The 15,447-nt window shown below is 38.8% G+C and overlaps 1 pseudogene; it reads right to left on the reverse strand.

Annotated features, from left to right (window-relative positions):
• Positions 1-4,663: 4,663 nt before the first annotated feature.
• Positions 4,664-5,578, reverse strand: LOC124109231 (olfactory receptor 4C46-like; annotated as a pseudogene).
• Between the last annotated feature and the right edge of the window lie 9,869 nt (positions 5,579-15,447).

Genomic DNA, 15,447 nt, shown 5'->3' on the forward strand with positions numbered 1-15,447 from the left:
ACCTGAATAGTGAGATCTACCAGCTTCTACTTAGCCTTTTCCACCACGATATTCTCTGCTCCATAGGTTCAGTAGTCACAGCAATTCCTGATTATTTCTCTTCTTCTAATGCAAAGATAACCTGAAAAAGGCTTTGGGGTATCTTGAAGACAGATCAACATTAATTTGAGGCAGTGCTCTTGGCTCCTACCTCAAGCATATCCAGCTTCTCTTTAATTTCAGGGTTTCTGGATCTGCAGAATGGCTCAAGTCTGGATGCTGACTGAGGAATCGTGAATTTCTGATTTGAGAATTCAGTTTTTATTTCATTCACTTGAACTTTTCTTCTTCACTATATCAAAGTAAGAACTCATTAGGATTTCTACAGTATTTCACTAATAGGAAGCCTGAAATCGACCAGCCAAGGTCATAGGTTTCTTCAGTCCAGCTGGCTTCTTCTTTAACTCTGCTGTTCACTTGTTACCATCCAGGGATGTTGGGTTCATTGACTCTGTTCATCAAAGAATTGCAGAGCAAGACACAGAGCACCAGGTTTATCGCAAAAGTGACACAGAGCATCGCTCCAAAGAGAAGTCAGGAATCTGTTGGGGTAGTTTTGTCTTGTCCTTTTTATGATTTCTGGAATTTCCTCCTCTCCTGTCTCCTCCCCTGTCCACATTTTCTTCAGTATTAATGGTTGGAGTCCCCTCTGTCCACACATCTGTTTTAGTTTTGTACTGGATCCCTGGCTTAGGGGCAGGAATACAGACTTGTCTATCTGATTGGAATCTCTGCTGTGTCCAGGAGCACTTTCATCAAGCAGAGCCTCCTTCTGTATGCTCCTTTTTCCTGGCCCTGTTCCCTACCCCCACCTCCTTACTCACCATCTTGCCATCTTCCCCTGGCTGCCTGAGCCCTTCTGTATCTCCCTCACACTGCGGCAACCACACAACCACAGGACTAAAACTTTGGATATCAAGAGTTGCCTCTTAACCCCTGCTATCCCTGGATCCAATTATTCACTTTGCAGTTAGAGCTTTCAGGCCGGGGACCACAGTTTCCACTGAGGGGTTCCATCTAACAGGAAAGAGCAATCACAGAAGTCCTCAAGGATGTCAGGGCTCCTCTCACTCACTTACTATTCATAGTTATGATGAAAGTTATGTCTTCTGGACTCTCCTAGGGTGGGATAGTAGATCTTAAATGACAAATCACACTGTATCTGATTTCTCTATGCCTTTGAATTCCTTTTAGCCATTAACTCCTAAAACATTCTAATTTACTCACTGAGAGTCTCATTTGGTCCTTGTTGTTGCAGTTGAATAACCAGAGTCCTTTTCAACTCCCTGAGCTGCAGTGCTAAAGAAAGCATCTGATTAATGAAGTCTGTATCAGTAAATTTAACCTGATTTATGTCTATTTCATCATTCTTGCATAGTCTTTGCATATATTCACACATATATTCCTGCATTTCTGTCTGCATAAATTAGAAAAATCATGAAGCCTTTGGAGCATATTTCACCTTTTCATGAGTCACACATTGTGGCTCTTTTAGGTCCCTGTTGGGACTTGAACCTAGTTATAGGTCTAGGAGTCAAGAAGGGGTAGGGGGGTTAGGAGTCAGTCCCAAACAGAGTCAGCCTTGTCTTGCAGGGAACCTTCCTCAGGGGAGACCATTGTGGTTTCTTCAGGCAACTCTGGAGCATTCCTTAGACAGGCTAGGAGATCCCCTGCTGTAGTTGCAGGCACCTCTGCTGGAGATGGAGAGGCCATTTTCATTTGCAAAGTTCTCTCCATTCCATCATCTCAGTTCCCTCACCCATCTAGTGTTGAAAGCCAGAACCTGGATCTCACCCATGACTCCTCTTTCTAAACTTCCTCATCAATTGATTCTCTATAACTTCTAAATATATGGGAAACTATTTCTCTATTTCAGTTTGTGATAATGATCCTGTTGTGGGGATTTCTATGAATTTGTCATTTGAAAGCAGGGACTGAATAAGTCTGATGAGAGAAGGAGAAAAGTGTGTGGTCCCCAGTAAAGTCAGATTTAGCCTGGGGCCTTGGCAGCTCTGGAGTGTTCACTGTGTGGTCTAAAGCTTGGTCCCATCCCTGATGACCATCCAATAAGGAAGACAAGGTTTTGAGAAAAAAGATAAAAGAAGTTTCATTGCTTTTTCTAGCAAAAAAGAAACACAGGGGACTCCTGTCCCAGCATCTGTGATTCTCTCCATCAGGAACAAAAGAGAGATTTTAAAGAGTTGTACAAAAAGAATCCCATTTTCCTCTGAAATTAGGAGGAGGGTTTATGGAGAAGACATTAGGGAGGAAAAGAGGGAGAAGAGAAAAAACATGTCTGTTTTAGAGCAGCAAAGGCTGTATTCAAAGCATGAAATGGACCACTGTCATAATTGTAGTACATAATTTGTTCTGCAGGGGGCAAAGGGATACAACCTTTTTATACTCTTGTGATAGTCTTTCATTTTTCCACTTGAGAGTCATAAAATAGTGGGAATAATCCCTGGATAGAATTTTCTATTTTCTTTGGTGTTTTTGTCCAAAGATGGTTAGGGCTGTGAACTCTTAGCAACCAGTCACAATACCTGGGTCTTGTGCACAGTGGCCTAGTGGAGGGATTTGAGCATGATTCCAGTGTCCGCTACTCTGTCTGTTCACCAGGAGGATCAGAGTTCAATCTCAGCCTTTTACCCTCAGATCATTATACTAGGCTTCTGCTTCCCTCCTGCCCTTCATATTTCTTTATTCTTTATCATACTGGAAACCAAGTTATTATAAACTAAAATATAATTGTATCACTCACCATCTTAAAAATACTTCCTATGTTTTGCCCATGGTTTTTGCCATTAAGCTTTAATATGATTATGAGATCTTTTTTGATCTTGCTTGTTTCTGTCTTCCCACTCTCAGGATTGCAATTTACCTCTACACTACCTTAGTGTTCAGCTTGTTGAATAACAATATAAATTAATAACCACAGTCATGCTGCATGATTTAGGTTTCCTGCATGTTTTGTTTTTAACTTACCTGTCATAGGAATGCTTTGATCCAACATCTTGCCTCTTCACTCTTCTTGCCCAATTTTATCCCCTGAGGGTCATTTTTATGTCTTTCTTTCTGGGAATCCTTTTCTGTCAGCACCCTCTCTCCAGGTCTTTGTTTATTGTCCATCCAACATGTCCTCTTAGTATCCTGTTCATCTTAACATGTTTGTATAACACTCATCAGTATTTTCCACTCAAACCTCTGGTGTCTGTCACTTAAATACCATGAAAGAAGAAGCTAGGTGTGTTTTGTTCACCTCAGAAGTCACCGGAAACATTAATATTTTTGGAATCAAATATTTGGGTTTATTAAAGAGTGAAAGAAACATTGATCAACAACAAAAATTATCCTGAAATTGCTTTTGTATAGACAGATGTATACGTTTTACAAAATAGTTTTTACTAATGAATGTGACCACCATGTAACAGAAAAATCATAAACAGCCCCTATGCAGAGGATAATGAAATCTTGCTGAGAAACATCATGATATAACATTTGCTCATATGCTCAGAAAATCAGTTCTCAATTCTTTCTCATTCCTCAGTATACATAGGGTTAAAAAAAAAAAAAAAAAAACCTGTGGTTTCCCTCAGAGGTCAGTCTGAATTAGATGACAGTGAAAAAACAATCTGTAGTCTTCAGGACTCATTTTTTACTCTATACTTTATTTTAATTATTTGTGTTACTTTAACATTCATTCTTCATTCACCATTTATCAGAGGCAAATGTTGTACTACAATAGAGAAACTATTGTTTGCTAGCAGGCAAGTACTTAATGTAGTCTCGCTGTGCATTATTCAACTAGGAGTTCCTGCCTGACCTTCAAGCTTTCTTTCATTTGACTCACCCCTCTTTATCTTGGGTTATCAGAGTACAGCGACCTGAGTATACAGAGCCTTGCTGAAGCCTATAAGGAAATTTGGTTGAATCTGCATCACTTGCCAATTAAAGGTTAATATTGTTTCAGTTTTGTAGCCCTAAAGTCCTTAGTTACCATAATATTCCTCAAAACATATTACCATCAATTGTGATATGTATACTTATGAGAAATTTTTATAAAAAACATTGAATATTTAGTTATAAAAAATCAACTGTGCAGTGTGTTCAATACTGTATTTTCCCCATAAATGATAATTAGTACAATAATATGGTCTATTTAATATAATTACTTGTTCTTGTAACATAGAAATTAACAGTATAATCTGGTAAGTCATGTTTTGATTGCAGGATCATTGCTAGATGTGTTCTAATAAGTTTTTTTCTGTCATTTTCCTGATAAATAAAATGAATGAAGATAGCAAAATCAAGCCCTAATTTGGTAAAGGTTTGCAAAGATTCAGAGTTGTCCTGAAGTAGTTTTTTCTCTTTCTCTGAATCAATTTTTTTTTCTTCCTTGAAAGAAGAAGATTTTTTCCTTGTTTGTTTTTCATTTTAATTATTGGTGTTTTACATTTATGGACAATACTGGCATTCATGATGCAAATTCACACACAAAAATCATAATTTGTTAAATTTCATGAGATTGATCAAAAGAATTTTTGAATGATTTTTTTAATAGCTTAGGTACTACTTGCTAAGATCATTCAAAGGGTCCTTTCCTCAGTTACATCAATGTTGGTCTTCAGGCACATTTCCTAGTAAATAATTTCCTAATGGTGCTTTTCATCTGTGCATTTCTCAAGGTGTAGATCAAAGGATTTAACATAGGAGCTATCATAGCATAGAAAACAGCGACTGCCTTATCAATAGGTAAAGTAACTGCGGGTCTCAGGTACACAAACATGGAGAGGAAAAAGAATAATACCATCACTGTGATGTGGGAGACACAGGTGAACAGGGCTTTGCACCTACCCTCCAGGCTCTGTGTCCTCAGGGAGCACAGGATGACCACATAGGAGACTAGCAAGAGGAGGAAGATTAGCAGGCAGATGAACCCACTGTTGGCAACAACAATGAACCCCAGAATGCGGGTATCAGTGCAGGCCAGGTTTAGCAAAGGGCTCAGATCACACATAAAGTGATCAATGACATTAGGACCACAGAAGGGTAATCAGAAGATGAAGAGGATCTGGATTGTTGCAGGGAGAAAGCCTCCTATCCAGGACACTGCCACTAGGAGGGCACACACTCTCCATTTCATGATGGTTGCATAGTGCAAGGGCTTGCAGATGGCCACATAGCGGTCATAGGCCATCACCGTAAGCAGAATGACCTCTGCACCTGAGAAGAAATGTTCTCCAAAGACTTGGGCCATACATCCATTGAACAGGATGGTCTTCTTTTCATGCAGTGAATCCTTGATGAATTTAGGCATACTGACAGAGGCATAGCAGGCATCAATAAAGGAGAGATAGGCCAGAAAAAAGTACATGGGGGAGCCCAACAGTGGGCTGGAAATGATGGTAATCACGGTGAACAAATTTGCTAACACAGAGATGATGTAGATGAGCAAAAATACAGCAAATATAATTTTCTGCATCTTTGGGTTTTGTGTAAGTCCCAGTAGAACAAACTCAGTCACATTTCTCTTCTCCATGTACTTCCTGTGCAAATTTATTATAGTACCTGGGGGTAAGTGGGTAAAACTTTGAAATTATTAAACTTCTGTATTGTAATAAAATTAAAAGCCTAGATTCTATTGTGCACTGAAATTTGATGAGTGTTTATCCTTATTTATAAGTTATTTGTTCTTTTTGAGGAAAACATTCTGTGTTTTTACAGATGACTCAAATGCCTCCTGAATGTTGATTCTTCCGGAAGCTTCTGCATGAGAAACTTACACACACACAACCAGGAGCCCACCTGAGTACACTGTGAATTTTCAGATGATGAGACTAAACATAAGTAACAGATTGCACAGATTGTGGTAATTAAGCCCATAAGGGAGGCAGAAGATGGATGCAATAGCCATCATTGTATAGTTAACAATCTTTATTCTAAGAAAAGGAAAACTATAACACATAACTGAGAAAATTAGTGCAAGTGTGATAAGGAACTTGAGGAAGGGTGAATCTGGGGCATTACTCTTCTAATTGCCACTGTGTATCCTGGAAGACACTGATCAAGGTTCAGTGAATAGAGGAAGCCAGATCTGGGAACCCCAGGTAGCAGACTAGTGGGGAGAGTTGATGGAAAGAATAGCAGTGTAACAGTGATGGAAATGTAAGTATAAAAAGCTCTTGTGAAATAATTCATAATAATTAATGACTAAACCCAAGAACTTCCTAATAGTCAATGACAAATTATTTTGCAGTGTTTGTCCTGTGTATTTCTTGGTACCAAGTGCTTTGCATACATGATTCTTTTTAATACTTAGAATAACCTGTGTGGTACATTCTACTTCATTGCATAGATAAGGAAACAATCTCAGAGACAAATGTTTGCAGTGGTTTAGCAATGGCAATGCTTACCAAAACTCATTGAACTCCTTAGGTGTTCTAAATGCTTTTCCAGATGCCTGCTGATTTAATTCTCACTTCAAGACTAGCAATTGCTGAATATCATCATCTTATAGATATAATTATACTTATTTTGCTTGTTATAAAAGCAGAGAGAAATAGGAATCCTGCTCTAAAAAAAGCAGCTAAAACATGGCAGAGCTAAGAACATGACTCAGATTTTTCTTATTCTATTTATTTTTGTCCTCCAAATTGTCAAAATGTATTATCCTTGAAATTCTCAGCTTTAATTTATATCCCATATATTATCATGGTATAGAAATGTTGTATTTGTAATCCTCTTTTGACATGAGCATAATTATTATAATTAATTAAGTGCTACATGAGATACAACTTTGTAGAAGTAATTTCATCAACAAACAAAGACAGTGATCCATTTGAACTGTCAAATGCTAAGAAAATAAATGTTTATGCATTCTTGGAGACAGTACGTTTGTCCTTTCTGTCTCTCACAACCAATTCTCTCTTTTCCAATACCATTTCAAAGTGGATTATAGACCCTGATGGAAAATTCCATTTTGTCACATAGCTAAGCATCTTGGCATGAGTATCAGGGAACATCTGATTAGAATCCTGGTTCTTCCACTTGGAATTCTTCTTTTCTAGGGTAGGTTTCCTGGCAAAGCATACATCTACTTCATCTATCTATGAAATGAAAATTAAGAATATCGTCTCATGGGTTGTTCTGATAATTGTTACATGAACACACCTACCACTGTTCTGAGGGCACATATAGGACTTTCCTCTATGTTTAACTGTATGCACTCAGCACATGTCCAGAATTCACACTGAAAAATAAAGGAATTCTCTTCAATATTACTTGTAAAGAAGCCATAGAGACCTATATTATCCATAGCCATTGATCCCAATAAGATTTCTCCATGTTTTACTTTACTCAGAATCTGATGTCTTAGGCCATCTAGTATTCATATTTAGGTATCATGTGTGGGAGGTACATTTAAACTTTGTTTTCACTGCTGTAAATTATCTTAGTTAACAAAAGAGTATCTCATGATAAAATATTGGTTCTGTTTGCTAGAGAACTACTGTTTCATCTTCATGACTCTTGAATTGAATTGTTCATTGTTTAAATCAGGTTAATGAGAATTGTTATTTCTTGAAAAACTAGACAGAACTTAATTATTCTGAAATATAAAAGTTAGACTAAACTTAAGTATTCTGAAAAATAATAATTATAGTACATGAGAAGTACCAATAGTTAATAAGATCAGTTCTGTTGAAGAACTTACCTTATAATCTTAGAGAGTTTTAATGATGCTTATAGATATTCAGAAGCAATCCCATCTTCAAAGTGACTTCCACTTAGAATAAGAACCTTTCAATATTAAAATATAAGAAACAATTGAAAGAGACTATACAGATAATTCTATATCAAATCAACAGATACTAAGGAAGTGTCCTTAGAAGCCCAAATCTTTCCTTCCTACACAAAACTTTGAATGCCTCACAGAAAACCCAGTGTTAGAATTCAGAATGGATTTACTTGATTCACTATGGAAATATGATCTGGGCTTCAGTGAAGGAGGAACACAGTTTGAAGGAAAACATTCAAGTAGATATTTATAGTCATGAAGAATCTTGCTCTTGAACTGACTACAACAGAAAATATTTCCTCCTGTGCTATCTGGGTATTTAAAGAGGTTTCCACAAAGACACCTGGACCTTGCTGGTAGCTGTGCTTTCTCTCCTGGGATCAATTATTTCCTTTGATGGTAAGGTTTTGTCTTAGGAGCAGGCATCCTGGAAAGAGACTCTCCCCCTCTTGAGTTGGGAATTGTATTTCTTGCATTGGGGACCTATGCTTTTTTACAAAACTGAGGTTAAAGGACATAGGGCATGTAAAACACTGAGCACAATGCCCACATAGAGTATGGGCTTAGTTAAGATTAGATCTTCTTGAATCTGCTTCTTGTTCTCTGGGTTGATTAATGTAATGCAGTATTTCCTATCCAAACATCTAAATCCTTTGCAACTTGCTTTTCTCTAACTAGTGCATACATCAATGCAGTGTTTGAGAGTGTTTCATGAGCAATGAAATCAATGACAAAGAAAATTATGAGAGATTAAGGCAAAATCATTAAAGGAGTAATAGAATAAGAAGACATTGATATTTCAAAAGGCAAAATCCAAAAAAGTGATTTAAAACCTTCTATGACATAAAACTAAAGCAACACAAATTATATCTTTGCAACAAAAATCCCAAAGCCAATGGAAAATTTGGCATTCAAAACACAAGCACTGAGACATGGAAGCCTGAAAGTGCTGTAGGTGAATAGCATTTGAGGACAAAGCTCTGGGTGAGAAGGGTTGAGGTTTTCTGATGGCACTGCCACTTGGAGCACACACTTGTATTACCTCTGGAGGTCACAGTCTAGAGCCTTATAGAAATAAATTCTAGCAAACACCAGTAAAATCATTCTGTATTTTATATAACTGCATGGAATTTGATGTTAACTCTTGGAATGCAATATGAACCAAGCTGCATTAATAGTAGCTTAATAATTTGGGTGAACCAGAGTTTCATGAGAGGGTGTTATGGTTTGGATCTGAAAGCTGAACAAAATCTCATGGTTGAATGGGAAATGGGACCTAGTTGGAGGAAGTAAGTCATTGAGGGTGTTTACTGGAAGAGTTCTTCTTCAGGGCCTTTCTCTCTCTTTCTCCCCCTCTTCGCTTTCCAGCTGCCAGGAGCTGATAGATTTCCTCCAACATGCCCTTCCGCCATGATATTCTGCCTCACCTCAGGCCCAAGGCAATGGGATCAACTCAACATGGAATCAAATCTCTGAAACCATGAGTCAAAATACAGCTTCCTCCTTCTCAAGTTGTTCATCTCAAGTATTTCAGTAAAAGCAATGAAAAGATGACTAACACAGAGGGTTTTTCCATTTCAGAATTCCATCCTGAAATCTCTGAAAACTGCACAGATTTTGTACTTATGTTTAAAAAGTGCTTTTCAATGATCTTCAAAAGTAATTTCTAATGGTACCTTCAGTTTTAGATGGGGAAACTGAGAAGAGAGAAGTGGGATGATTTTTGTAAGAGAAAGTGATTTATGAAGGGGAGACTAAGCATTCCAGACTCTGGGATTGTGGTTGTGCCCAGGATTTAGCAAGTGGAATCAGCGCCTGGGAAGACATTCCAACTTCTCTCAGTGGAAGAAAACCCATTTGAGATTTTAAGGACATATGTAAACAGGAAGAAAAAATCAGAAAAAAAGTGAAAAGGGAAAGACAAAGGGAGGGAAAGAAAGGAAGAAATCACCTTACTGTCATACCCTCTTGAGAACTCTGCTCTACCCCACTTTGCCCTCTCAAGTACCTAGCACACACCAACACCTAGGCTTTCAGATGACCAGGCTCCCAGACCAAGGCATCCTAGGTACCAATCTGGGATCTGCTGTTTTCTATCTGTGTGAGGTGGGCCTGATCTATAAACCTCTGTAATCCTATGTTCTTCATGATGATGTGGGAAATAAAACAGCCTCTTCTTTCTGTGGTTGCTTTGAGGTATTATGTCACTACAGGTCAACTGCTTAGTTTTAGGTGCTCAAAAATTGTTAATTACTATTGACACCAGCATTACTATTGTACAATTGTACACTGATGCATACATGGGGAAATGTATCTGGGAAACCAGCTAATGAGGGTAACCAAATAAAACCCTAATTCACAGGGTTTCAGACTGTCTTTGTATTGTGTGGAAAGTGCACTATTTTTCCTTTCATGCCTGAGGTTCTCAAACATGGAGTTCAGCATTAGACATACCAATTACCAGACTGAAAACAAAGAATTCTAAAGACCTCTGCTTCTTGTAGAATTCAAAAAGACATATCTGACATTTCCTTGGCTGCCTTCAATGTTAACACCCAGGGTCCTCCTAAGTGAGCATGTCCGATGCTGCTCTCCTGCTGCACCCCCTTGAGGCTCCAAGTCCTCACTACTGCCAGATTACCTATCTTCCTCCATGGTGAGCTATGTCTCATCTACAACACAGGCTGCCTTCATTCTTGTACTAAAGTTACTTTTTAAAGGTTTAGGCTCAAATCCCTCAAAGTTGTCAATCGACCCAATATCTTTACTTACTTATTTTTATGTGATGCTGAGGATCAAACCTAGTCTCTCACATGGGCGAGGCAGGCACTCTACCACTGAGCTGCAGCCCCAGCCCCAAAATCTATTTCTGATATCTAGGCAGCAGAGTGGAGATAAAAGAGCACAGTCCATGATATCAAATAAATCTGGATTTAACCACTGGCTGAGTGACCTTCAGCAAGGCACTTGCCTTATGGCAGCTTAGTTGTCCTGCTCTTCTTCAGGTTGGAGTGGAGGTTAAGTGTTAAGGTAAATATAAAGGCAGGTGCACATCACCCTCTCCCCACATTTGCCCTCCTCCACTCTTCCTCAGCAGCTAGTTCTACAAAGAATTATCTCACCAGGTGTGTTCTCCAAAAAGCCTAAGTTTGCATTTTTATTATCTACCTGTGTAGCCCACAGGATACTGGCCATGAGGGATTAACCTATATGCCTTTGCTGACTATTTCCTAAGGTTAATATAAAGAAATTTTCATTTTTGTCCATCTTTTTTTTTCTCACAAGGAACTGTTCATAAGTCAGACTTTCACCTGGAAGTAATTCTGCTTATGGAAAAAACTTTTAAAATGCCTTTCTCAACTTTGATACATTGTTTATGAGAACATAAATTAATACAGCCATTATGGAAAACATTATGAAGGCACCTCAAAAAATTAAAAATAGAACTACTGGGCTGAGGATATAGCTCAATTGGTAGAGTTCTTGCCCTCCAAGCACAAGGCTCTGGGTTTAATCCTCAACACCACAAAAAAAAAAAAAAAAAAAAAAAAAAAAAAAAAAAAAAAAAAAGAGCTTCTGTGTGATGCAGCAATTCCACCACTGGGAATATATCCAGAGGAAATGCAATCTGTGTGTCAAAGAGATAGCTGCCCTCCCATCTTTACTGCTGAACTATTCACAATAACCAAGATATGGAATCAACTTTGGTGTCCATGAACTGAGGAATGAGGGATGAGAATATGGTACAGGTACATCATGGACTACTACTATGCCATAAGAAAAAATGAAAGCCTGTTATTTCCAACAGCATGGAGAGACATGGGAATCATTATGCTAAGTGAAATAGGTCAGGCATAGAAAGACAGATGCCACACTATTTCACTCCTATGTGAAGGCTAGACAAAGCTGATCTCATAGAACTTAGGAACATAATAATGATTACTGGAGGCTGGAGAGAGCAGGTAGGAGGAAGGGTAGGGGACTGGTCAGCAAGCACAATGGTACTGTGAGGCAGGTGGAATATATTATGGTGTTTTATTGCACAGTAGGGTGGGTGGATAGAGTTGACAAGAATTCGTTGTGTATCTAAAAATTGCTAAAAGAGAATTTCAAATTTACTCACCATAAAAATATGGTAAAAGATTAAGGTAATGGGCATGCTAACTGCCATGATTTGATGATTACACAATGTATGCTTAAATCAAAGTATCCACAAATATGTACAATCATTATGTGTCAATGAAAAGATTAAAACAATTTCAAAGGTCTCTCCCTCCTAGTCACAGTGGGCAAAGAACATAGAATCTGATTAGTGTAGTATGATTCCAGCAAAGAAAGGAGAGGCACAGAAATTCCCAGGTGGGAGAGACCAAAAGACATAGCATCTCAGCCCCGGTCAGTATTTGGAGAGTACACACAGAAGAAGCATAATCTCCCCTGGAAATCATTAGGTATCACTTGAGCCTTGTGAACTATATTATTACCTTGTGTAAAATTAAGAAGTACAAATTAGGAAAAGAAAGTGAAGGTCAGAAAAATACTTTCAAATTGAAACAGTCCTATGCAACAGGAGCATCACTGAACAAGATCCAAAATGAAAACTTAATATCAAAACCACATTGATTAAATTCTATCCTGTTTTTTTTTTGTTGTTGTTGTTTGTTTGTTTGGTCATAGTATGTGTGTGTGTTTTTGTGTGCATGTGCACATGTGTTAAAAAGAATGTGAGATTTTTTAATCTGTTAGTAGAACTTGTAACTTTTTTCTATAGTATTACATGTTAAAGTTATTGAGTTTTTAAATAATGAATCCAGAAATTTTCATGAATATTTTCATTTCTTTTTGTGAAGCTCTCATTTTAAAAAAAAGATTTTTGATATCACATTCATCCATTCACTCAAAAACTGTTCATTGAAATCATACCATGTTATCAAGCACTGCCCTACGCACTTATCACATAATGTTGATCAGAAGAGATCATGTCCCTAATTCTATGCAACATATCTTTTTTGTTGAGGGAAAATATACAAGATACAAATAAAAGTACAAAATTCAGATGATAATAAGTACTATGAGGGAAATCTAAGTACTGTTCAGTAGAAAAGAAGTATTGGAGGAGGGTTATGGCTTTGTCAGGAAAGGCCTGATAAATTGACCTTAGAGAGGAAACATGAAGGCAGGCCGGCAGCAGACCAGACAGATACTTGGGTAGTGAGTGTTTCAGAGAAAGGGAAAGGTGCTTATTGCAATGTCCTTAACACAGGCTCATAGCCAGCATGTGCAGAATTGCAAGAAGACCAAGTGAGTCAAGGGCTAAGTCACAGGAGATGACATCAAAAAAAGTCATGTATCATCAGTTCTACCTGTGTCTTTCAAACATTTAAGAACTTCAAGTTTTTGCTCTGAATGCTATGAATAGCCATTGGGAGGTTCTGTGCTGGAGAATGACCCAAAGTCACTTAGGTTTTAACAGCATCTCTATCTCGACATCTTTCTTTCTTTCTTTTTTCTTTTTTTTTCTGTAAGGGAGATGATATTTTATTTTGCTTTGTTTCTTTTTCTTTCCTTCCTTTTCATCTAAATTTATTTTTGTTGTTTCTTACAAAGTGTAGTGAGAGTAGAGAGTTTAGTGAAGGGTAAGAGTGGCAGGTCCTCTCAATCAGCTCCTTCTTTAAGGATATTCTTGTGAACCATTTTAGTGGCCCAAGGGACACCTTATAGGGCAGCAATGATCAGGTGAAACTGGTTCATCGTCTCCTCACTGAGACAGAGGTTGCCATGGAAGTCCTGGTAAAGGTAGAGCAGAAGACCATGGACCAACTAAACATGATCAAGTTGTTTCAAGGTATTGACACATTGAAAACATCTAGGTTGTGCTGGAGCATTCATGTGGGGACAGTTACTGCAGCACATCCTGGAGGCATGAGGTATGCCAAAGGAGGAGGCCCAGGGAAGGTTCAGGCAGATCACATGCTCTGTGTGCTACTCCACAAGAAGAGCACCACACACAGAGATCTGAAGCCAGTGAACATCCTGGTAGACACTGGAGAAAACATCAACTTCTTTGACTTTACCTGAGTTGCAGGTCACAGCTGGGCAGGGGTTGGACACATTCTGCAGTGCTCTTTTGTACTGTGCCCCAGAACTCTACCAGCAAGAAGATAACAAGCCTGTGGTGGGTGTCTGGAACCTGGGTGTAGTTCTATTCTTCATGTTTACTGAGGAACCTCCAATTTAATGTGACCACCTTTGTGCAGCTGAAGGAGAAGGTCTTGAATGCATGGTATGACATTCCCCTTCACGTTTCTGCTAAAGTACTTGGTGTCATCCGTCAATTACTGACCATCAACCCCATACATAGGCTCGCAGTAGACCAGATTTTGAGGTATCCATAGCTGAGCCAGGATGAGAAATATTCACCAACTCATTCTAGTGAGCGACTCACCAACAACTCAACCCCACAATAATGACAATCATGCTTTACATGACTTATATCCCACATCACATCTGGGAATCTTTGGTAAACACAAAATCTGACCATGCAATGGCTACATATCTGATGCGTCAGCACTATACAATCCAGGGAGCAATTAGCATGTTTGCAATTAAGCATGCACATCCAGAGGTGGGGCCTTGCTGGCACACTGCCGATTCTATCACCTTCTGAGTCTCCCAAAAGAGGAGTGCCATTGAACTGGCACTTTGCACCTTCCCCTTCTTGCTCAGCTGGCTGAGAAGAACCAGTAGTCAGGGCAGCAGGGCAACAGAAGAGCAAGTCTGCATTTCATTCCTGTCTGCATCCTACAGGTGAACAACTCCACTCCCCGAATACCCCCCAACATGACCCTGCATACCCCCTCCATCCAGCCCCTGGATGACCATCAGAGGGTGAGAAGCAGAAAACAAGTCTTCTCATGACACATCAGAAGAAGAAAACTCCCTCTTCACTGTGAAGCCCCATGGTGAAACTGCAGCCTATACCCATGACAACATCAAGGGCTGGGAGGGGATGGCTAGGAGGATTGCCATCTGTATTCTAAGAATACGTTTGTTGATGCATGCTGTGTTGGCATGTGCTGGTCCTGATGGCCTGGATTCAGAAACAAAGTGATGCCTATGAAAGTGTACAGCTGAGCTAGAGACAAAGCCACTGGACAGCCAGAAGATCCTGAGCTCCATTGATCCTGACATTATTGCAGGGGAATCAGCAAGACATGGATTTAAACAGACATGGACTTAAAAATACAGGAGGGAGGAGAGCAAACATCCTTGGGCTTCGGCATATAGATTCCATTCACAAGAGTATCTGGAGTTATCTGGGCCCCTCTGCCACTATCTGGGAGAGATATCAGAGACTGCTTTTCCTAGGACACTTCCCCTGTCCTTATTTTCTCTGTCCTTTATCCCATATTTATGGGATAGCAGAGATGATTTTTAATAAATTTCTTTTACTCCTAAATCTTATTGATGCTGCAAAGATTTGAGAACTGTTTTGACTTCTATTTTCTTCTTCCATAGAATGAAATATATAGAATAGGTAAAATTATACAATTATGCATCAGGTAATGGAGGAAAAACATCTTAAACACAAGTGGTTAAGTTATTATTAACCA

The sequence above is a fragment of the Marmota monax genome, unplaced genomic scaffold (assembly GCF_021218885.2).
Source record: "Marmota monax isolate L192 unplaced genomic scaffold, Marmota_monax_Labrador192_F-V1.1 WCK01_AAM20220418_F8-fsc00588, whole genome shotgun sequence".
Taxonomy (NCBI): Eukaryota; Metazoa; Chordata; class Mammalia; order Rodentia; family Sciuridae; genus Marmota; species Marmota monax.